This window comes from Hyla sarda, unplaced genomic scaffold, assembly GCF_029499605.1.
Source record: "Hyla sarda isolate aHylSar1 unplaced genomic scaffold, aHylSar1.hap1 scaffold_204, whole genome shotgun sequence".
Lineage (NCBI taxonomy): Eukaryota > Metazoa > Chordata > Amphibia > Anura > Hylidae > Hyla > Hyla sarda.
In genome coordinates, this window is record NW_026608702.1 from 46,913 (window position 1) to 69,374 (window position 22,462).

The 22,462-nt window shown below is 47.6% G+C and overlaps 7 non-coding genes and 1 pseudogene across 7 annotated transcripts; all 8 read left to right on the forward strand.

Annotated features, from left to right (window-relative positions):
• The first annotated feature begins 4,063 nt into the window (after positions 1 to 4,063).
• Positions 4,064 to 4,238, forward strand: LOC130317997 (U2 spliceosomal RNA; annotated as a pseudogene).
• Positions 4,239 to 7,854: 3,616 nt separating this feature from the next.
• LOC130318004 (U2 spliceosomal RNA) lies at positions 7,855 to 8,046 on the forward strand. The gene has a single exon (XR_008864993.1). It is a non-coding gene; the product is annotated as a U2 spliceosomal RNA (small nuclear RNA).
• A 2,074-nt stretch (positions 8,047 to 10,120) lies between these two features.
• LOC130318001 (U2 spliceosomal RNA) lies at positions 10,121 to 10,311 on the forward strand. The gene has a single exon (XR_008864991.1). It is a non-coding gene; the product is annotated as a U2 spliceosomal RNA (small nuclear RNA).
• Positions 10,312 to 12,400: 2,089 nt separating this feature from the next.
• LOC130318013 (U2 spliceosomal RNA) lies at positions 12,401 to 12,591 on the forward strand. The gene has a single exon (XR_008864998.1). It is a non-coding gene; the product is annotated as a U2 spliceosomal RNA (small nuclear RNA).
• Positions 12,592 to 14,684: 2,093 nt separating this feature from the next.
• Positions 14,685 to 14,875, forward strand: LOC130318025 (U2 spliceosomal RNA). The gene has a single exon (XR_008865000.1). It is a non-coding gene; the product is annotated as a U2 spliceosomal RNA (small nuclear RNA).
• A 2,090-nt stretch (positions 14,876 to 16,965) lies between these two features.
• On the forward strand, positions 16,966 to 17,156 carry LOC130318026 (U2 spliceosomal RNA). Its single transcript, XR_008865001.1, has one exon. It is a non-coding gene; the product is annotated as a U2 spliceosomal RNA (small nuclear RNA).
• A 2,090-nt stretch (positions 17,157 to 19,246) lies between these two features.
• Positions 19,247 to 19,438, forward strand: LOC130317990 (U2 spliceosomal RNA). Its single transcript, XR_008864986.1, has one exon. It is a non-coding gene; the product is annotated as a U2 spliceosomal RNA (small nuclear RNA).
• Positions 19,439 to 21,529: 2,091 nt separating this feature from the next.
• On the forward strand, positions 21,530 to 21,720 carry LOC130317991 (U2 spliceosomal RNA). Its single transcript, XR_008864987.1, has one exon. It is a non-coding gene; the product is annotated as a U2 spliceosomal RNA (small nuclear RNA).
• Positions 21,721 to 22,462: the final 742 nt, after the last annotated feature.

Genomic DNA, 22,462 nt, shown 5'->3' on the forward strand with positions numbered 1-22,462 from the left:
TACAGAGGAAGAGGAAAGGAAGGGACAACGTATCAGAAGAGTCCCACAAAAGAAAGATAATCGAGACCTGCGAGACCCCTCAAGCTTCAGATGAGGAGGAGGAGATGGAGCAGGTCTGCGAGAGCCTTGAGGCTTCAGAAGGAGAGGAGGTGATGGAGCAGGCCCAAGTGGAGCAGGTCCAAGCAGAGCCAGTCCAAGCTCAATCTATGGAGGAGCTGCTGCAGGACCCAGAGGTTAAGAAAATCCTGGACACTCCGTCCAACACGGTCTACGACGAGTTCTTGGAAGGGCGCTACGAGAAGCCACAGGAGCCGACAGGCGCCAGAGAAGAGGACCCGTCCGACCAGACTGGTAACTAGTATCAGAACTAACCTCTCTTTTTATTCCCATGGCTGATCTCAACATCTTCTGCATTAATGTGAGGAGTATTAGAGCTTGGTTCAGATTTCAGACTGTTCTTACGTTCTTAGATTCCCAGAGGTGTGATGTTTACATGTTGCAGGAATGTGCTTTGTCTGCTTCTAGGTCTTACAACCATCTGGCCAGGCAGTGGCCTCACGGCCCTTCCTACTGGTCTGGTGGGGGCGACAATAGGTCTGCGGGGGTGGCCATCCTGATCAGGGGAGGTAACTTTGCACTTGATTCCGTCCGGGAGCTCGTCTGTGGCAGACTTCTTGTCGCAGACGGTTCCTGGGCGGGTGAGCCCGTGCGGCTCATCAACGTGTATGCCTCCCCTGAGAGGGATGTCCGACTGGAGGTTCTCCAGGCCCTGCGGGCTGAACTCGCCACCACTAGGGCAGTAGTGTTGGGTGGTGACTTCAACTGCCCCATTGAGGTGGAAGGGCGCAGTTCTGGCACATCCGCCAACCTGGACGTGACGTCTAAACTGCTGATTGAGATGGTGACGGAGGCATCCTTGCAGGACGTTGTCGGGTCCATCGGGAACGGCTCCGTAAACTATACGTGGAGCCGTCCCGATGGCTCGCTCCGTTCTCGGATAGACTTCATCTTCACTTCGAGAGCAGTCAGAAAGGTGTCGTACTCTATGGTCCCCTGCTTCTTCTCTGACCACAGGGCCATTCGATTCCGGGGGACTCTGGGCCATGGATTCCCACCTGGCCCGGGCTCCTGGAAGTTGAATTGTGCCCTGTTGGAGCAGAGGGAGGTCATGGAGGAACTTAGGGATGCTTACCTTGTATGGCGAAATGACAAATGCCTGTTCAAGTGCATCAGCGATTGGTGGGAATATGTTAAAGTCGAATTCCGTTGTTTCTTTCAGGCAAAAGGCAGACAACAGGCGTGTGCGAAGAAGTGGGACTTGAGGAAACTGCAGCGCGAGCTGCGGTCCCTGCAGGACCTGCTCCAGTGTGGCTGGGACGTCAGGGAGGAGCTGGAGGAGACCAAAAAGAGCTTGAAAAGGCACTTTGAGGAGGAATCCAAGCGAATCGTCTTTCGTTCCAAGGTGGAGAACCTGGAGAAGGGTGAGAAATGTAACTCTTTCTTTTTCAGGAAGCTCCATGCCGGCCACACGCCCCTGACTGAGCTACGAGATGAGACCGGACACATGAGGAGCGGCAAGGAGGAAGTGATGGGGGTCGTCCACGACTTCTACAGCAACCTCTACGCCCCCAAGTCATCCGACCCCGAAGCCGCCGAGAGGTTCCTGTCAGGTGTCACTAACGTTGTTGATCCCGCAGGTGCGGCGGCAATGGACGATCCCTTGACGGTGGGGGAGCTGCTCTCTGCCGCTAAATCCTTTAAGCCCGGCAGGACCCCGGGCAGTGACGGTCTCCCGGCCGAGCTCTACGTAGCGCTGGGTGACCTGATCTGTCCGGACCTGTTGGAGGTGTACGAGGAGATGGTGGTGGGGGGCAGAATGCCTCCGTCGTTGAGGGAAGGGATGATCACGATCTTGTATAAGCGGAAGGGGGAGAGATGTGACCTGAAAAACTGGCGTCCCATCTCTCTCCTGAACGTGGACTACAAGATCCTCGCCAAGGTGCTGGCCAACAGGCTGAAACCTGTCATGGGGCAGATCGTCCATCCGGACCAGACCTGCAGCATTCCTGGCCGCAGGATTGCCGACAGCCTTGCCCTTGTGAGAGACACGGTCCATTACATCCAGGACCGCGGGGGCCGCGCCGCCCTGGTCAGCTTAGATCAGGAGAAGGCGTTCGACCGTGTCTCCCACGCATTCATGGACAGGGTTTTGCGCAGGCTGGGTCTGGGGAAGATGTTTTGCTCTTTTGTTAACGTTATGTATTTTGACATTTACAGCACGGTGTTGGTGAACGGCTGGAAGACTGACCCCTTTTCCATTCTTTCAGGGGTTAGACAAGGCTGCCCTCTTTCACCTCTCCTTTTTGTTTGTGTTATAGAGCTCTTCGCTGAGACTATCCGGCAGAATGGAGAGATCAGAGGGATCACCGCACCAGGACCAGATCGCCACGAGGTCAAGTGCTCGCTCTACATGGACGACGTGACCGTCTTCTGCGCTGACCAGCGTTCGGTGACTGCACTCGTCCAGACCTGCGAGGACTTCGGCAGAGCTTCGGGGGCAAAAGTCAACTGCGGGAAGTCGGAGGCCATGCTCTTCGGGGAATGGCACCTGGCTTCTCCCGCCCCCTTCCCCTTTGCCGTTAAGCCGGACTTCATTCAAATTCTTGGAGTCTGGTTCGGGAAGGAAGGAGCGGCCCTTAAGTCTTGGCAAGACCGACTAGGAAGGATAAACTCGAAGATCGGACTGTGGAGCTCCAGAAAGCTCACGATGGAAGGCAAGGCACTTGTCCTGCGGAGTGAAGTTTTGCCTGTGCTCCAATATACCGCACAGGCCTGGCCTCCCCATACCACCGTTTGCAAGGCCATCACCCGGACAGTGTTTGGCTTCGTCTGGGGCAAAATGGACAGAGTCAAGAGGACCGTGATGTACAAGGAACCCCGCAGGGGTGGGAAGGGAATACCCGACATCCCCGCTCTGCTGAGGGCCTCCTTTGCATGTGTCACGGTGCAGCGGACTCTTGTAGAAAAGACTGGCTCAGCGGGCAGGTCCATGTCTCGCTTGCTTCTCATGCCCCTCTGGAGACAGCTGGGCTGGGACAAGTGGGACAGCTCCATCCCTTACAACTGGAACACTCCCTGGTTCTATGGGGATGTTGTCCGGTTTGTGAGGGAGCACCAGCTGGAAGGACTGAAACCAGACCTATGGAAGCCAAAGACAATCCACAAGCTCATCCGAGCTAAGGACTCGACCGAGCTGGTTCCGGGACTCCCCGCAGCCACTGCAGAGACAGTTTGGAACAATGTGGCCTCAAAGCGGCTTACCAATGGACACAAGGACTTGTCGTGGATGGCCGTCATGGGAGGTCTCTCTCTCAGGTCATTCATGCATGCCCGCAACCTGTGCAAGACCCGGTACTGCCCCCGTTGCCCCTACGTGGAGGAAACATCTTTCCACGTGTTTTGGCAGTGCCCCTTTGCACAGGGTCTGTTGGACGCCCTAGAACAGGAACTCAGAGACTCAGTGCCCAGGAGCTGCCTATCGTACCATTCGGTGCTTTACGGCCTGTTCCCTGGGACCCACGACGTGGAGGCCATCCAGGAGGCCTGGCGCCTTATGAACTGTTTTAAGGACGCAGTGTGGCTTGCCAGGAACCGCCTCGTGATCAACAGGGAAAACATGTCCGTCCGGGACTGCCGCAGGTTCATCAAGAACCTGCTTAGAGACTATTCCATCTTGGACAGCTCGGCCGTTGATGAGGAAGAAGAGGAGTGAAGACCCCTCTCCTTCTCCCATGTCTCCCTGAAGATACAGCCCAACAGTTTGGCCCTGTGATCCGCCCCCTCCCTACCCCCACATAGTCGCCCACACCCCTACCCCGATCACAGATTGTATTATTTGGTTTTTGTTTGATCTCTTGTGCCTTTATATTGCAGGATTGAGCTGAATGTTAGAGTAGCATGGTGTGCGATGTATAGCTTAGGGAACCTTTGCTGTGTATTGTACTATCATGCTTTGTGTGACTGTAATTTATTGTACGACTTGTAATGACTGAACGGAAAATTAAGCTCTTTCAATCAAAAAAAAATCTGTTCTTATCAGTTTAATATCTGATACGTCCCCTATCTGGGGACCATATATTAAATGGATTTTTGAGAACGGGGGCCGATTTCGAAGCTTGCTTCCGTCGCCCTATGCATTGACCCGATATGGCAGTATCTTCGGGTACAGTGCACCACCCCCTTACAGGGTTAAAAAGAAAGATTCCTACTTTCATTGCTACCTGCTTGCTGGCTAGCCAGCTAGCCAGCCCTGTGGGCCTTGCTGCTGCTGCTGCTGCTGCTGCAGCCAAAAAACAAAAGGTGGTGCTGCTGCTGCTTCTGCTGCTTCTGCTTGTGTCTGGCCGCTGTTGGAGCGTCCAGGCACAGGACTTCTGCTGCTGCTGACTAAATGGCCTCCTTAATTGGATCATTTGAGTAGCCAGCACACCTGTGCAGGTAGGGCATGACATGATAGGCAGCTGCCTTGATAGCGGGTGGGTGCTGAATGTTCCTAATTGACAAAATAAGATTAATGCTTATGAAGAAATATAAAATCTCATCCCTTCCCCAATATCGCGCCACACCCCTACCCCTTAATTCCCTGGTTGAACTTGATGGACATATGTCTTTTTTCGACCGTACTAACTATGTAACTATGTAACATAACATGGGGGGGTCTCCTGGCTGTTCACACAGGTGTGTCATTGCTGTACATTGACCATGCATTGCTTCTGTGGTATTGCAAAGGCAAAGACAAATGCTTCCAGCCATCCATTGCACTAATGGATTGGTCATCAGCTGGCTGTCTATGTCCCGCATCAATATAGACCAAAGTACAGAGGGTTAGGCTATGCTATAGTGCACCTACCTGATGCATCAGAAGGTGCGAGGCCCTTGCTAAATTCTGTGCACAGACTTTGAGATCTATGCTTTAGACTGTATCTAAACCTGCTCCAACATGGACTGACATTCTGGCCTACTTTCAGCCGATGCGACTTGTCTGTCGCTGAACAGTCGCTTTTTATGTATTCAGCACCTATGTATAATGTTGTAAAAATGCTCTAGAAGCTAAAGTCGCAGAAATGTCACACATATTTGGCCTGCAACTTTCTGTGCGACAAATTCAGACAGGAAAAATCAGTATAAATCCTTAGAAAATTATCCCCCAGTGTCTCCATCTGCTGGCGGTATTGAATAAGCATTGCTGCACTGATGGGGTATGCATTAGACGAAAAAAAAGAAGAAAAAGAAGAATAATACGCCCAGAAAAGAGGCGAAAAGGAGAAAAACGTAAAAAACGTGAAAAAAAAGTAAGAGGAAGAGAAGGGAAAAAAAGGTGGAAATGGGTTTAAAAGTGATTTCGGCGGAGAAATATATATATATATATATATATATATATATATATATATATATACGCGCACACACACACATATATATAAACGTATTCTCCGTTGAGATATTGCAGCCGCTGCTGTGTCCAGGCCCAGGAGCCTTAGCACTGTGCTGTGATGTCACTCAATACCACTGACATCACTAGGTGTAAACAACATCTCTCCTTTGCTGTGTATGTGACTATGGAGCTGTTTGGTGATGTCGTCTATTATGGCCTTCATAGAAGCAACAGGAGATTGTTGCATCCATCTAGAACCCTCAGAACTACAGTGCTATGATGTCACTCACTTCCACAGGCCTTGCAGAGTGTAAACAACAACAACCCAGCTTTGTTGTGTATGTAACCATAGGGATTGTGATGTCACCTAGAACCTTCACAGCAGCGACAGCTTTATGAGGAGCATCAGCACTGCTCTGCCTGAGCAGAACCATCACCCCCATAGGTTGTCAAATAACCCGGATTTAACCCACACAGGTAAGTCCAATGGGGTGCAGGCATGTCCTCTATGCTTACAGCTTCCCGTGGGTGTTGGTTTGATACCGTTTGGGGACAGCCAAGGAGGCATCTGCAGGCAACAAAGGTAGGTGTGTGCTTGTGTGTGTGTTTCCTATGCAGATCCTAAGCCCAGTGTCACATGCAAGTAGGAGGAGTAAGAAGGGTTCCTGGCAAATCCGGGTTATGGATTGCATTTAAAAAGGCCCCGTGGGAGTGCAATGGGCCCCTGTCTTGCTGCTTAGCAATAATGGTATGGGTTTAGGTTCTGCTGTGTGTACTGGTGGTTGACTGCCCCCCAGCCCAGAGTGTGCATGGAAAATTGTCTGGCAGCCTCCCTGACAGCAAGCAGTGATAGTGCCCATGAAGGGGACCTTGTTGGGCCCGCCCCTTTCACGGTTATCGCTTCTCGGCCTTTTGGCTAAGATCAAGTGTAGTTCTGCTCACTTGGTCTGGCCAGAGGGTGTCTGGGGGGATCGTCCTTCTTAACGGAGGGACTTCACCCCCCTGCTGCTATCAGGGAGCCGGCTTAGTCCCCAGACAACGGGAGGCGATCCCCACCTACCTACTTCGGTGGGGGAGGTGTCTGGACATCATGGACATGGAGGAAGATTGCGGTTTTTCTTCGGAAGGCGTGCCGCCTTTTGCGAGACTTCGGAATGGAGTTCGTATTTCCCTGCTCGATGTCCGGAAGAAGGAAAGAGGCCTTGTCTTTGTCGTGGAAGAAGTGCTGTTTAAGTTGCTGGAAGTCAAGAGGGAGCAAATCCTATCCATGCTTGAGTTTCCCAGAAGTGGATACTACGACGTGGTGCTGGCTTCTGAAGAGGACTATGAGTCATTTTGGAACATATTGCAGCAAAAGAAGGTATGTCCGGTTTTGGAAGGGGTGGAGATAGTTCCACATTTCCCACGTAGAGAACGATTGGTGACTATAAGGATGTATAGCCCATATACTTCGGAGGAGGATATCGTTACCTTTTTGTCTCGATTCTGTGACAGTGTTCTGCCTAAAGGCAAGGTATTTAATCAATATGGACTATGGACCACCAAGTGGAGGTTCCATGTGAAATTTAAAATGGCAGATGGCAAGTTAGTGATCCCCCCAGGACGGTTTAAAATTGGTTCTGTGAACGGGGATCTGTATTTTTCTGGCATGCAAGATTTTTGCCGCAAATGTAAACAGTACGGTCACAGAAAGGAGGATTGCACGTTTTTGTGGTGTTTCAAGTGTCAAGAGGAGGGTCACGACGTGGAAAATTGTCAAAAGAAAAGGAAATGCCATCTGTGTGGTGAGGAGGGCCATCTGCTTGGCTCGTGTCCTAAGAAAAAGTCTGAGAAAAATTCAGAGAAAAAGGAAGCTGTAAAAAGAAGCAGAGAGGAACCAGCTGAAGTGAAAGAACCAGAAGTGGAGCAGGTTCCAACTAGAAGACCTACAGAGCAGAAGAAGAAGAGAGAGGAGGAAGTGTATGTGCCAGTGCAGTATTTTGGTGTGCTTGGTGGTTTGTTGGAAAATTTGTCGGAAGCAGAAAGAAAAACGTTTGACAAAGATATGATGGATCTAAAGATAGGCTTGAAGAACCGGGAGGAAGAAGCTCGGGATAAAGTCTATTTTTCTTTCAAGGCAGACATGAACCGTTTTGTTGAAACGTATAAAATTCCAGGCTGGTTAGCGTCTCAAGTTAAGAAAGATATAGCAAATGGCAATATCAGTCGAGGACTGATAGACTTTCTAATGGTGTTTGCATGGAGGAAGGGGATGACCTTCTAATTTGGTTTTGCTTAATTAGAAAGTAATGTTTGGTTTTGCTATTTTATGTTGTTTCTTATTTTGTTTTTAAATGTTCTATTTTGTTTCATTAGTGTTTAAGAAAAGAAATAAAAACATGTTACCTGATGATGAACACAAAATTGAGTTCCAAATAAGATCTTGGAACTCTGAGTGAGTTCTGAGGGCTAACTTAAAAAAAAAATCTGTTCTTATCAGTTTAATATCTGATACGTCCCCTATCTGGGGACCATATATTAAATGGATTTTTGAGAACGGGGGCCGATTTCGAAGCTTGCTTCCGTCGCCCTATGCATTGACCCGATATGGCAGTATCTTCGGGTACAGTGCACCACCCCCTTACAGGGTTAAAAAGAAAGATTCCTACTTTCATTGCTACCTGCTTGCTGGCTAGCCAGCTAGCCAGCCCTGTGGGCCTTGCTGCTGCTGCTGCTGCTGCAGCCAAAAAACAAAAGGTGGTGCTGCTGCTGCTTCTGCTGCTTCTGCTTGTGTCTGGCCGCTGTTGGAGCGTCCAGGCACAGGACTTCTGCTGCTGCTGACTAAATGGCCTCCTTAATTGGATCATTTGAGTAGCCAGCACACCTGTGCAGGTAGGGCATGACATGATAGGCAGCTGCCTTGATAGCGGGTGGGTGCTGAATGTTCCTAATTGACAAAATAAGATTAATGCTTATGAAGAAATATAAAATCTCATCCCTTCCCCAATATCGCGCCACACCCCTACCCCTTAATTCCCTGGTTGAACTTGATGGACATATGTCTTTTTTCGACCGTACTAACTATGTAACTATGTAACATAACATGGGGGGGTCTCCTGGCTGTTCACACAGGTGTGTCATTGCTGTACATTGACCATGCATTGCTTCTGTGGTATTGCAAAGGCAAAGACAAATGCTTCCAGCCATCCATTGCACTAATGGATTGGTCATCAGCTGGCTGTCTATGTCCCGCATCAATATAGACCAAAGTACAGAGGGTTAGGCTATGCTATAGTGCACCTACCTGATGCATCAGAAGGTGCGAGGCCCTTGCTAAATTCTGTGCACAGACTTTGAGATCTATGCTTTAGACTGTATCTAAACCTGCTCCAACATGGACTGACATTCTGGCCTACTTTCAGCCGATGCGACTTGTCTGTCGCTGAACAGTCGCTTTTTATGTATTCAGCACCTATGTATAATGTTGTAAAAATGCTCTAGAAGCTAAAGTCGCAGAAATGTCACACATATTTGGCCTGCAACTTTCTGTGCGACAAATTCAGACAGGAAAAATCAGTATAAATCCTTAGAAAATTATCCCCCAGTGTCTCCATCTGCTGGCGGTATTGAATAAGCATTGCTGCACTGATGGGGTATGCATTAGACGAAAAAAAAGAAGAAAAAGAAGAATAATACGCCCAGAAAAGAGGCGAAAAGGAGAAAAACGTAAAAAAACGTGAAAAAAAAGTAAGAGGAAGAGAAGGGAAAAAAAGGTGGAAATGGGTTTAAAAGTGATTTCGGCGGAGAAATATATATATATATATATATATATATATATATACGCGCACACACACACATATATATAAACGTATTCTCCGTTGAGATATTGCAGCCGCTGCTGTGTCCAGGCCCAGGAGCCTTAGCACTGTGCTGTGATGTCACTCAATACCACTGACATCACTAGGTGTAAACAACATCTCTCCTTTGCTGTGTATGTGACTATGGAGCTGTTTGGTGATGTCGTCTATTATGGCCTTCATAGAAGCAACAGGAGATTGTTGCATCCATCTAGAACCCTCAGAACTACAGTGCTATGATGTCACTCACTTCCACAGGCCTTGCAGAGTGTAAACAACAACAACCCAGCTTTGTTGTGTATGTAACCATAGGGATTGTGATGTCACCTAGAACCTTCACAGCAGCGACAGCTTTATGAGGAGCATCAGCACTGCTCTGCCTGAGCAGAACCATCACCGCCATAGGTTGTCAAATAACCCGGATTTAACCCACACAGGTAAGTCCAATGGGGTGCAGGCATGTCCTCTATGCTTACAGCTTCCCGTGGGTGTTGGTTTGATACCGTTTGGGGACAGCCAAGGAGGCATCTGCAGGCAACAAAGGTAGGTGTGTGCTTGTGTGTGTGTTTCCTATGCAGATCCTAAGCCCAGTGTCACATGCAAGTAGGAGGAGTAAGAAGGGTTCCTGGCAAATCCGGGTTATGGATTGCATTTAAAAAGGCCCCGTGGGAGTGCAATGGGCCCCTGTCTTGCTGCTTAGCAATAGTGGTATGGGTTTAGGTTCTGCTGTGTGTACTGGTGGTTGACTGCCCCCCAGCCCAGAGTGTGCATGGAAAATTGTCTGGCAGCCTCCCTGACAGCAAGCAGTGATAGTGCCCATGAAGGGGACCTTGTTGGGCCCGCCCCTTTCACGGTTATCGCTTCTCGGCCTTTTGGCTAAGATCAAGTGTAGTATCTGTTCTTATCAGTTTAATATCTGATACGTCCCCTATCTGGGGACCATATATTAAATGGATTTTTGAGAACGGGGGCCGATTTCGAAGCTTGCTTCCGTCGCCCTATGCATTGACCCGATATGGCAGTATCTTCGGGTACAGTGCACCACCCCCTTACAGGGTTAAAAAGAAAGATTCCTACTTTCATTGCTACCTGCTTGCTGGCTAGCCAGCTAGCCAGCCCTGTGGGCCTTGCTGCTGCTGCTGCTGCTGCTGCAGCCAAAAAACAAAAGGTGGTGCTGCTGCTGCTTCTGCTGCTTCTGCTTGTGTCTGGCCGCTGTTGGAGCGTCCAGGCACAGGACTTCTGCTGCTGCTGACTAAATGGCCTCCTTAATTGGATCATTTGAGTAGCCAGCACACCTGTGCAGGTAGGGCATGACATGATAGGCAGCTGCCTTGATAGCGGGTGGGTGCTGAATGTTCCTAATTGACAAAATAAGATTAATGCTTATGAAGAAATATAAAATCTCATCCCTTCCCCAATATCGCGCCACACCCCTACCCCTTAATTCCCTGGTTGAACTTGATGGACATATGTCTTTTTTCGACCGTACTAACTATGTAACTATGTAACATAACATGGGGGGGTCTCCTGGCTGTTCACACAGGTGTGTCATTGCTGTACATTGACCATGCATTGCTTCTGTGGTATTGCAAAGGCAAAGACAAATGCTTCCAGCCATCCATTGCACTAATGGATTGGTCATCAGCTGGCTGTCTATGTCCCGCATCAATATAGACCAAAGTACAGAGGGTTAGGCTATGCTATAGTGCACCTACCTGATGCATCAGAAGGTGCGAGGCCCTTGCTAAATTCTGTGCACAGACTTTGAGATCTATGCTTTAGACTGTATCTAAACCTGCTCCAACATGGACTGACATTCTGGCCTACTTTCAGCCGATGCGACTTGTCTGTCGCTGAACAGTCGCTTTTTATGTATTCAGCACCTATGTATAATGTTGTAAAAATGCTCTAGAAGCTAAAGTCGCAGAAATGTCACACATATTTGGCCTGCAACTTTCTGTGCGACAAATTCAGACAGGAAAAATCAGTATAAATCCTTAGAAAATTATCCCCCAGTGTCTCCATCTGCTGGCGGTATTGAATAAGCATTGCTGCACTGATGGGGTATGCATTAGACGAAAAAAAAGAAGAAAAAGAAGAATAATACGCCCAGAAAAGAGGCGAAAAGGAGAAAAACGTAAAAAAACGTGAAAAAAAAGTAAGAGGAAGAGAAGGGAAAAAAAGGTGGAAATGGGTTTAAAAGTGATTTCGGCGGAGAAATATATATATATATATATATATATATATATATATATATATATATACGCGCACACACACACATATATATAAACGTATTCTCCGTTGAGATATTGCAGCCGCTGCTGTGTCCAGGCCCAGGAGCCTTAGCACTGTGCTGTGATGTCACTCAATACCACTGACATCACTAGGTGTAAACAACATCTCTCCTTTGCTGTGTATGTGACTATGGAGCTGTTTGGTGATGTCGTCTATTATGGCCTTCATAGAAGCAACAGGAGATTGTAGCATCCATCTAGAACCCTCAGAACTACAGTGCTATGATGTCACTCACTTCCACAGGCCTTGCAGAGTGTAAACAACAACAACCCAGCTTTGTTGTGTATGTAACCATAGGGATTGTGATGTCACCTAGAACCTTCACAGCAGCGACAGCTTTATGAGGAGCATCAGCACTGCTCTGCCTGAGCAGAACCATCACCGCCATAGGTTGTCAAATAACCCGGATTTAACCCACACAGGTAAGTCCAATGGGGTGCAGGCATGTCCTCTATGCTTACAGCTTCCCGTGGGTGTTGGTTTGATACCGTTTGGGGACAGCCAAGGAGGCATCTGCAGGCAACAAAGGTAGGTGTGTGCTTGTGTGTGTGTTTCCTATGCAGATCCTAAGCCCAGTGTCACATGCAAGTAGGAGGAGTAAGAAGGGTTCCTGGCAAATCCGGGTTATGGATTGCATTTAAAAAGGCCCCGTGGGAGTGCAATGGGCCCCTGTCTTGCTGCTTAGCAATAATGGTATGGGTTTAGGTTCTGCTGTGTGTACTGGTGGTTGACTGCCCCCCAGCCCAGAGTGTGCATGGAAAATTGTCTGGCAGCCTCCCTGACAGCAAGCAGTGATAGTGCCCATGAAGGGGACCTTGTTGGGCCCGCCCCTTTCACGGTTATCGCTTCTCGGCCTTTTGGCTAAGATCAAGTGTAGTATCTGTTCTTATCAGTTTAATATCTGATACGTCCCCTATCTGGGGACCATATATTAAATGGATTTTTGAGAACGGGGGCCGATTTCGAAGCTTGCTTCCGTCGCCCTATGCATTGACCCGATATGGCAGTATCTTCGGGTACAGTGCACCACCCCCTTACAGGGTTAAAAAGAAAGATTCCTACTTTCATTGCTACCTGCTTGCTGGCTAGCCAGCTAGCCAGCCCTGTGGGCCTTGCTGCTGCTGCTGCTGCTGCTGCAGCCAAAAAACAAAAGGTGGTGCTGCTGCTGCTTCTGCTGCTTCTGCTTGTGTCTGGCCGCTGTTGGAGCGTCCAGGCACAGGACTTCTGCTGCTGCTGACTAAATGGCCTCCTTAATTGGATCATTTGAGTAGCCAGCACACCTGTGCAGGTAGGGCATGACATGATAGGCAGCTGCCTTGATAGCGGGTGGGTGCTGAATGTTCCTAATTGACAAAATAAGATTAATGCTTATGAAGAAATATAAAATCTCATCCCTTCCCCAATATCGCGCCACACCCCTACCCCTTAATTCCCTGGTTGAACTTGATGGACATATGTCTTTTTTCGACCGTACTAACTATGTAACTATGTAACATAACATGGGGGGGTCTCCTGGCTGTTCACACAGGTGTGTCATTGCTGTACATTGACCATGCATTGCTTCTGTGGTATTGCAAAGGCAAAGACAAATGCTTCCAGCCATCCATTGCACTAATGGATTGGTCATCAGCTGGCTGTCTATGTCCCGCATCAATATAGACCAAAGTACAGAGGGTTAGGCTATGCTATAGTGCACCTACCTGATGCATCAGAAGGTGCGAGGCCCTTGCTAAATTCTGTGCACAGACTTTGAGATCTATGCTTTAGACTGTATCTAAACCTGCTCCAACATGGACTGACATTCTGGCCTACTTTCAGCCGATGCGACTTGTCTGTCGCTGAACAGTCGCTTTTTATGTATTCAGCACCTATGTATAATGTTGTAAAAATGCTCTAGAAGCTAAAGTCGCAGAAATGTCACACATATTTGGCCTGCAACTTTCTGTGCGACAAATTCAGACAGGAAAAATCAGTATAAATCCTTAGAAAATTATCCCCCAGTGTCTCCATCTGCTGGCGGTATTGAATAAGCATTGCTGCACTGATGGGGTATGCATTAGACGAAAAAAAAGAAGAAAAAGAAGAATAATACGCCCAGAAAAGAGGCGAAAAGGAGAAAAACGTAAAAAAACGTGAAAAAAAAGTAAGAGGAAGAGAAGGGAAAAAAAGGTGGAAATGGGTTTAAAAGTGATTTCGGCGGAGAAATATATATATATATATATATATATATATATATATATATATATATATATACGCGCACACACACACATATATATAAACGTATTCTCCGTTGAGATATTGCAGCCGCTGCTGTGTCCAGGCCCAGGAGCCTTAGCACTGTGCTGTGATGTCACTCAATACCACTGACATCACTAGGTGTAAACAACATCTCTCCTTTGCTGTGTATGTGACTATGGAGCTGTTTGGTGATGTCGTCTATTATGGCCTTCATAGAAGCAACAGGAGATTGTTGCATCCATCTAGAACCCTCAGAACTACAGTGCTATGATGTCACTCACTTCCACAGGCCTTGCAGAGTGTAAACAACAACAACCCAGCTTTGTTGTGTATGTAACCATAGGGATTGTGATGTCACCTAGAACCTTCACAGCAGCGACAGCTTTATGAGGAGCATCAGCACTGCTCTGCCTGAGCAGAACCATCACCGCCATAGGTTGTCAAATAACCCGGATTTAACCCACACAGGTAAGTCCAATGGGGTGCAGGCATGTCCTCTATGCTTACAGCTTCCCGTGGGTGTTGGTTTGATACCGTTTGGGGACAGCCAAGGAGGCATCTGCAGGCAACAAAGGTAGGTGTGTGCTTGTGTGTGTGTTTCCTATGCAGATCCTAAGCCCAGTGTCACATGCAAGTAGGAGGAGTAAGAAGGGTTCCTGGCAAATCCGGGTTATGGATTGCATTTAAAAAGGCCCCGTGGGAGTGCAATGGGCCCCTGTCTTGCTGCTTAGCAATAATGGTATGGGTTTAGGTTCTGCTGTGTGTACTGGTGGTTGACTGCCCCCCAGCCCAGAGTGTGCATGGAAAATTGTCTGGCAGCCTCCCTGACAGCAAGCAGTGATAGTGCCCATGAAGGGGACCTTGTTGGGCCCGCCCCTTTCACGGTTATCGCTTCTCGGCCTTTTGGCTAAGATCAAGTGTAGTATCTGTTCTTATCAGTTTAATATCTGATACGTCCCCTATCTGGGGACCATATATTAAATGGATTTTTGAGAACGGGGGCCGATTTCGAAGCTTGCTTCCGTCGCCCTATGCATTGACCCGATATGGCAGTATCTTCGGGTACAGTGCACCACCCCCTTACAGGGTTAAAAAGAAAGATTCCTACTTTCATTGCTACCTGCTTGCTGGCTAGCCAGCTAGCCAGCCCTGTGGGCCTTGCTGCTGCTGCTGCTGCTGCTGCAGCCAAAAAACAAAAGGTGGTGCTGCTGCTGCTTCTGCTGCTTCTGCTTGTGTCTGGCCGCTGTTGGAGCGTCCAGGCACAGGACTTCTGCTGCTGCTGACTAAATGGCCTCCTTAATTGGATCATTTGAGTAGCCAGCACACCTGTGCAGGTAGGGCATGACATGATAGGCAGCTGCCTTGATAGCGGGTGGGTGCTGAATGTTCCTAATTGACAAAATAAGATTAATGCTTATGAAGAAATATAAAATCTCATCCCTTCCCCAATATCGCGCCACACCCCTACCCCTTAATTCCCTGGTTGAACTTGATGGACATATGTCTTTTTTCGACCGTACTAACTATGTAACTATGTAACATAACATGGGGGGGTCTCCTGGCTGTTCACACAGGTGTGTCATTGCTGTACATTGACCATGCATTGCTTCTGTGGTATTGCAAAGGCAAAGACAAATGCTTCCAGCCATCCATTGCACTAATGGATTGGTCATCAGCTGGCTGTCTATGTCCCGCATCAATATAGACCAAAGTACAGAGGGTTAGGCTATGCTATAGTGCACCTACCTGATGCATCAGAAGGTGCGAGGCCCTTGCTAAATTCTGTGCACAGACTTTGAGATCTATGCTTTAGACTGTATCTAAACCTGCTCCAACATGGACTGACATTCTGGCCTACTTTCAGCCGATGCGACTTGTCTGTCGCTGAACAGTCGCTTTTTATGTATTCAGCACCTATGTATAATGTTGTAAAAATGCTCTAGAAGCTAAAGTCGCAGAAATGTCACACATATTTGGCCTGCAACTTTCTGTGCGACAAATTCAGACAGGAAAAATCAGTATAAATCCTTAGAAAATTATCCCCCAGTGTCTCCATCTGCTGGCGGTATTGAATAAGCATTGCTGCACTGATGGGGTATGCATTAGACGAAAAAAAAGAAGAAAAAGAAGAATAATACGCCCAGAAAAGAGGCGAAAAGGAGAAAAACGTAAAAAAACGTGAAAAAAAAGTAAGAGGAAGAGAAGGGAAAAAAAGGTGGAAATGGGTTTAAAAGTGATTTCGGCGGAGAAATATATATATATATATATATATATATATATATATATATATATATACGCGCACACACACACATATATATAAACGTATTCTCCGTTGAGATATTGCAGCCGCTGCTGTGTCCAGGCCCAGGAGCCTTAGCACTGTGCTGTGATGTCACTCAATACCACTGACATCACTAGGTGTAAACAACATCTCTCCTTTGCTGTGTATGTGACTATGGAGCTGTTTGGTGATGTCGTCTATTATGGCCTTCATAGAAGCAACAGGAGATTGTTGCATCCATCTAGAACCCTCAGAACTACAGTGCTATGATGTCACTCACTTCCACAGGCCTTGCAGAGTGTAAACAACAACAACCCAGCTTTGTTGTGTATGTAACCATAGGGATTGTGATGTCACCTAGAACCTTCACAGCAGCGACAGCTTTATGAGGAGCATCAGCACTGCTCTGCCTGAGCAGAACCATCACCGCCATAGGTTGTCAAATAACCCGGATTTAACCCACACAGGTAAGTCCAATGGGGTGCAGGCATGTCCTCTATGCTTACAGCTTCCCGTGGGTGTTGGTTTGATACCGTTTGGGGACAGCCAAGGAGGCATCTGCAGGCAACAAAGGTAGGTGTGTGCTTGTGTGTGTGTTTCCTATGCAGATCCTAAGCCCAGTGTCACATGCAAGTAGGAGGAGTAAGAAGGGTTCCTGGCAAATCCGGGTTATGAGATTGCATTTAAAAAGGCCCCGTGGGAGTGCAATGGGCCCCTGTCTTGCTGCTTAGCAATAATGGTATGGGTTTAGGTTCTGCTGTGTGTACTGGTGGTTGACTGCCCCCCAGCCCAGAGTGTGCATGGAAAATTGTCTGGCAGCCTCCCTGACAGCAAGCAGTGATAGTGCCCATGAAGGGGACCTTGTTGGGCCCGCCCCTTTCACGGTTATCGCTTCTCGGCCTTTTGGCTAAGATCAAGTGTAGTATCTGTTCTTATCAGTTTAATATCTGATACGTCCCCTATCTGGGGACCATATATTAAATGGATTTTTGAGAACGGGGGCCGATTTCGAAGCTTGCTTCCGTCGCCCTATGCATTGACCCGATATGGCAGTATCTTCGGGTACAGTGCACCACCCCCTTACAGGGTTAAAAAGAAAGATTCCTACTTTCATTGCTACCTGCTTGCTGGCTAGCCAGCTAGCCAGCCCTGTGGGCCTTGCTGCTGCTGCTGCTGCTGCTGCAGCCAAAAAACAAAAGGTGGTGCTGCTGCTGCTTCTGCTGCTTCTGCTTGTGTCTGGCCGCTGTTGGAGCGTCCAGGCACAGGACTTCTGCTGCTGCTGACTAAATGGCCTCCTTAATTGGATCATTTGAGTAGCCAGCACACCTGTGCAGGTAGGGCATGACATGATAGGCAGCTGCCTTGATAGCGGGTGGGTGCTGAATGTTCCTAATTGACAAAATAAGATTAATGCTTATGAAGAAATATAAAATCTCATCCCTTCCCCAATATCGCGCCACACCCCTACCCCTTAATTCCCTGGTTGAACTTGATGGACATATGTCTTTTTTCGACCGTACTAACTATGTAACTATGTAACATAACATGGGGGGGTCTCCTGGCTGTTCACACAGGTGTGTCATTGCTGTACATTGACCATGCATTGCTTCTGTGGTATTGCAAAGGCAAAGACAAATGCTTCCAGCCATCCATTGCACTAATGGATTGGTCATCAGCTGGCTGTCTATGTCCCGCATCAATATAGACCAAAGTACAGAGGGTTAGGCTATGCTATAGTGCACCTACCTGATGCATCAGAAGGTGCGAGGCCCTTGCTAAATTCTGTGCACAGACTTTGAGATCTATGCTTTAGACTGTATCTAAACCTGCTCCAACATGGACTGACATTCTGGCCTACTTTCAGCCGATGCGACTTGTCTGTCGCTGAACAGTCGCTTTTTATGTATTCAGCACCTATGTATAATGTTGCTCCTAGAAGCTAAAGTCGCAGAAATGTCACACATATTTGGCCTGCAACTTTCTGTGCGACAAATTCAGACAGGAAAAATCCAGTATAAATCCTTAGAAAATTATCCCCCAATGTCTCCATCTGCTGCGGTATTGAATAAGCATTGCTGCACTGATGGGGTATGCATTAGACGAAAAAAAAGAAGAAAAAGAAGAATAATACGCCCAGAAAAGAGGCGGAAAAGGAGAAAAACGTAAAAAAACGTGAAAAAAAAGTAAGAGGAAGAGAAGGGAAAAAAAAGGTGGAAATGGGTTTAAAAGTGATTTCGGCGGAGAAATATATATATATATATATATATATATATATATATATATATATATATATATACGCGCACACACACACATATATATAAACGTATTCTCCGTTGAGATATTGCAGCCGCTGCTGTGTCCAGGCCCCAGGAGCCTTAGCACTGTGCTGTGATGTCCACTCAATACCACTGACATCACTAGTTGTAAACAACATCTCTCCTTTGCTGTGTATGTGACTATGGAGCTGTTTGGTGATGTCGTCTATTATGGCCTTCATAGAAGCAACAGGAGATTGTTGCATCCATCTAGGAACCCTCAGAACTACAGTGCTATGATGTCACTCACTTCCACAGCCTTGCAGAGTGTAAACAACAACAACCCAGCTTTGTTGTGTATGTAACCATAGGGATTGTGATGTCACCTAGAACCCTTCACAGCAGCGACAGCTTTATGAGGAGCATCAGCACTGCTCTGCCTGAGCAGAACCATCACCGCCATAGGTTGTCAAATAACCCGGATTTAACCCACACAGGTAAGTCCAATGGGGTGCAGGCATGTCCTCTATGCTTACAGCTTCCCGTGGTGTTGGTTTGATACCGTTTGGGGGACAGCCAAGGAGGCATCTGCAGGCAACAAAGGTAGGTGTGTGCTTGTGTGTGTGTTTCCTATGCAGATCCTAAGCCCAGTGTCACATGCAAGTAGGAGGAGTAAGAAGGGTTCCTGGCAAATCCGGGTTATGATTGCATTTAAAAAGGCCCCGTGGGAGTGCAATGGGCCCCTGTCTTGCTGCTTAGCAATAATGGTATGGGTTTAGGTTCTGCTGTGTGTACTGGTGGTTGACTGCCCCCCAGCCCAGAGTGTGCATGGAAAATTGTCTGGCAGCCTCCCTGACAGCAAGCAGTGATAGTGCCCATGAAGGGGACCTTGTTGGGCCCGCCCCTTTCACGGTTATCGCTCTCGGCCTTTTGGCTAAGATCAAGTGTAGTATCTGTTCTTATCAGTTTAATATCTGATACGTCCCCTATCTGGGGACCATATATTAAATGGATTTTTGAGGAACGGGGCCGATTTCGAAGCTTGCTTCCGTCGCCCTATGCATTGACCCGATATGGCAGTATCTTCGGGTACAGTGCACCACCCCCTTACAGGGTTAAAAAGAAAGATTCCTACTTTCATTGCTACCTGCTTGCTGGCTAGCCAGCTAGCCAGCCTGTGGGCCTTGCTGCTGCTGCTGCTGCTGCTGCAGCCAAAAAACAAAAGGTGGTGCTGCTGCTGCTTCTGCTGCTTCTGCTTGTGTCTGGCCGCTGTTGGAGCGTCCAGGCACAGGACTTCTGCTGCTGCTGACTAAATGGCCTCCTTAATTGGATCATTTGAGTAGCCAGCACACCTGTGCAGGTAGGGCATGACATGATAGGCAGCTGCCTTGATAGCGGGTGGGTGCTGAATGTTCCTAATTGACAAAATAAGATTAATGCTTATGAAGAAATATAAAATCTCATCCCTTCCCAATATCGCGCCACACCCCTACCCCTTAATTCCCTGGTTGACTGATGGACATATGTCTTTTTTCGACCGTACTAACTATGTAACTATGTAACATAACATGGGGGGGTCTCCTGGCTGTTCACACAGGTGTGTCATTGCTGTACATTGACCATGCATTGCTTCTGTGGTATTGCAAAGGCAAAGACAAATGCTTCCAGCCATCCATTGCACTAATGGATTGGTCATCAGCTGGCTGTCTATGTCCCGCATCAATATAGACCAAAGTACAGAGGGTTAGGCTATGCTATAGTGCACCTACCTGATGCATCAGAAGGTGCGAGGCCCTTGCTAAATTCTGTGCACAGACTTTGAGATCTATGCTTTAGACTGTATCTAAACCTGCTCCCAACATGGACTGACATTCTGGCCTACTTTCAGCCGATGCGACTTGTCTGTCGCTGAACAGTCGCTTTTTATGTATTCAGCACCTATGTATAATGTTGTAAAAATGCTCTAGAAGCTAAAGTCGCAGAAATGTCACACATATTTGGCACTGCAACTTTCTGTGCGACAAATTCAGACCAGGAAAAATCAGTATAAATCCTTAGAAAATAATCCCCAGTGTCTCCATCTGCTGGCGGTATTGAATAAAAGCATTGCTGCACTGATGGGGTATGCATTAGACGAAAAAAAAGAAGAAAAAGAAGAATAATACGCCCAGAAAAGAGGCGAAAAGGAGAAAAACGTAAAAAAACGTGAAAAAAAAGTAAGAGGAAAGAGAGGAAAAAAAGGTGGAAATGGGTTTAAAGTGATTTCGGCGGAGAAATATATATATATATATATATATATATATATATATATATATATATATATATACGCGCACACACACACATATATATAAACGTATTCTCCGTTGAGATATTGCAGCCGCTGCTGTGTCCAGGCCCAGGAGCCTTAGCACTGTGCTGTGATGTCACTCAATACCACTGACATCACTAGGTGTAAACAACATCTCTCCTTTGCTGTGTATGTGACTATGGAGCTGTTTGGTGATGTCGTCTATTATGGCCTTCATAGAAGCAACAGGAGATTGTTGCATCCATCTAGAACCCTCAGAACTACAGTGCTATGATGTCACTCACTTCCACAGGCCTTGCAGAGTGTAAACAACAACAACCCAGCTTTGTTGTGTATGTAACCATAGGGATTGTGATGTCACCTAGAACTTCACAGCAGCGACAGCTTTATGAGGAGCATCAGCACTGCTCTGCCTGAGCAGAACCATCACCGCCATAGGTTGTCAAATAACCCGGATTTAACCCACACAGGTAAGTCCAATGGGGTGCAGGCATGTCCTCTATGCTTACAGCTTCCCGTGGGTGTTGGTTTGATACCGTTTGGGGACAGCCAAGGAGGCATCTGCAGGCAACAAAGGTAGGTGTGTGCTTGTGTGTGTGTTTCCTATGCAGATCCTAAGCCCAGTGTCACATGCAAGTAGGAGGAGTAAGAAGGGTTCCTGGCAAATCCGGTTATGGATTGCATTTAAAAAGGCCCCGTGGGAGTGCAATGGGCCCCTGTCTTGCTGCTTAGCAATAATGGTATGGGTTTAGGTTCTGCTGTGTGTACTGGTGGTTGACTGCCCCCCAGCCAGAGTTTGCATGGAAAATTGTCTGGCAGCCTCCCTGACAGCAAGCAGTGATAGTGCCCATGAAGGGGACCTTGTTGGGGCCCGCCCCTTTCACGGTTATCGCTTCTCGGCCCTTTTGGCTAAGATAAAGTGTAGTATCTGTTCTTATCAGTTTAATATCTGATACGTCCCCTATCTGGGGACCATATATTAAATGGATTTTTGAGAACGGGGGCCGATTCGAAGCTTGCTTCCGTCGCCCTATGCATTGACCCGATATGGCAGTATCTTCGGGTACAGTGCACCACCCCTTACAGGGTTAAAAGAAAGATTCCTACTTTCATTGCTACCTGCTTGCTGGCTAGCCAGCTAGCCAGCCCTGTGGGCCTTGCTGCTGCTGCTGCTGCTGCTGCTGCAGCCAAAAAACAAAAGGTGGTGCTGCTGCTGCTTCTGCTGCTTCTGCTTGTGTCTGGCCGCTGTTGGAGCGTCCAGGCACAGGACTTCTGCTGCTGCTGACTAAATGGCCTCCTTAATTGGATCATTTGAGTAGCCAGCACACCTGTGCAGGTAGGGCATGACATGATAGGCAGCTGCCTTGATAGCGGGTGGGTGCTGAATGTTCCTAATTGACAAAATAAGATTAATGCTTATGAAGAAATATAAAATCTCATCCCTTCCCCAATATCGCGCCACACCCCTACCCCTTAATTCCCTGGTTGAACTTGATGGACATATGTCTTTTTTCGACCATACTAACTATGTAACTATGTAACATAACATGGGGGGGTCTCCTGGCTGTTCACACAGGTGTGTCATTGCTGTACATTGACCATGCATTGCTTCTGTGGTATTGCAAAGGCAAAGACAAATGCTTCCAGCCATCCATTGCACTAATGGATTGGTCATCAGCTGGCTGTCTATGTCCCGCATCAATATAGACCAAAGTACAGAGGGTTAGGCTATGCTATAGTGCACCTACCTGATGCATCAGAAGGTGCGAGGCCCTTGCTAAATTCTGTGCACAGACTTTGAGATCTATGCTTTAGACTGTA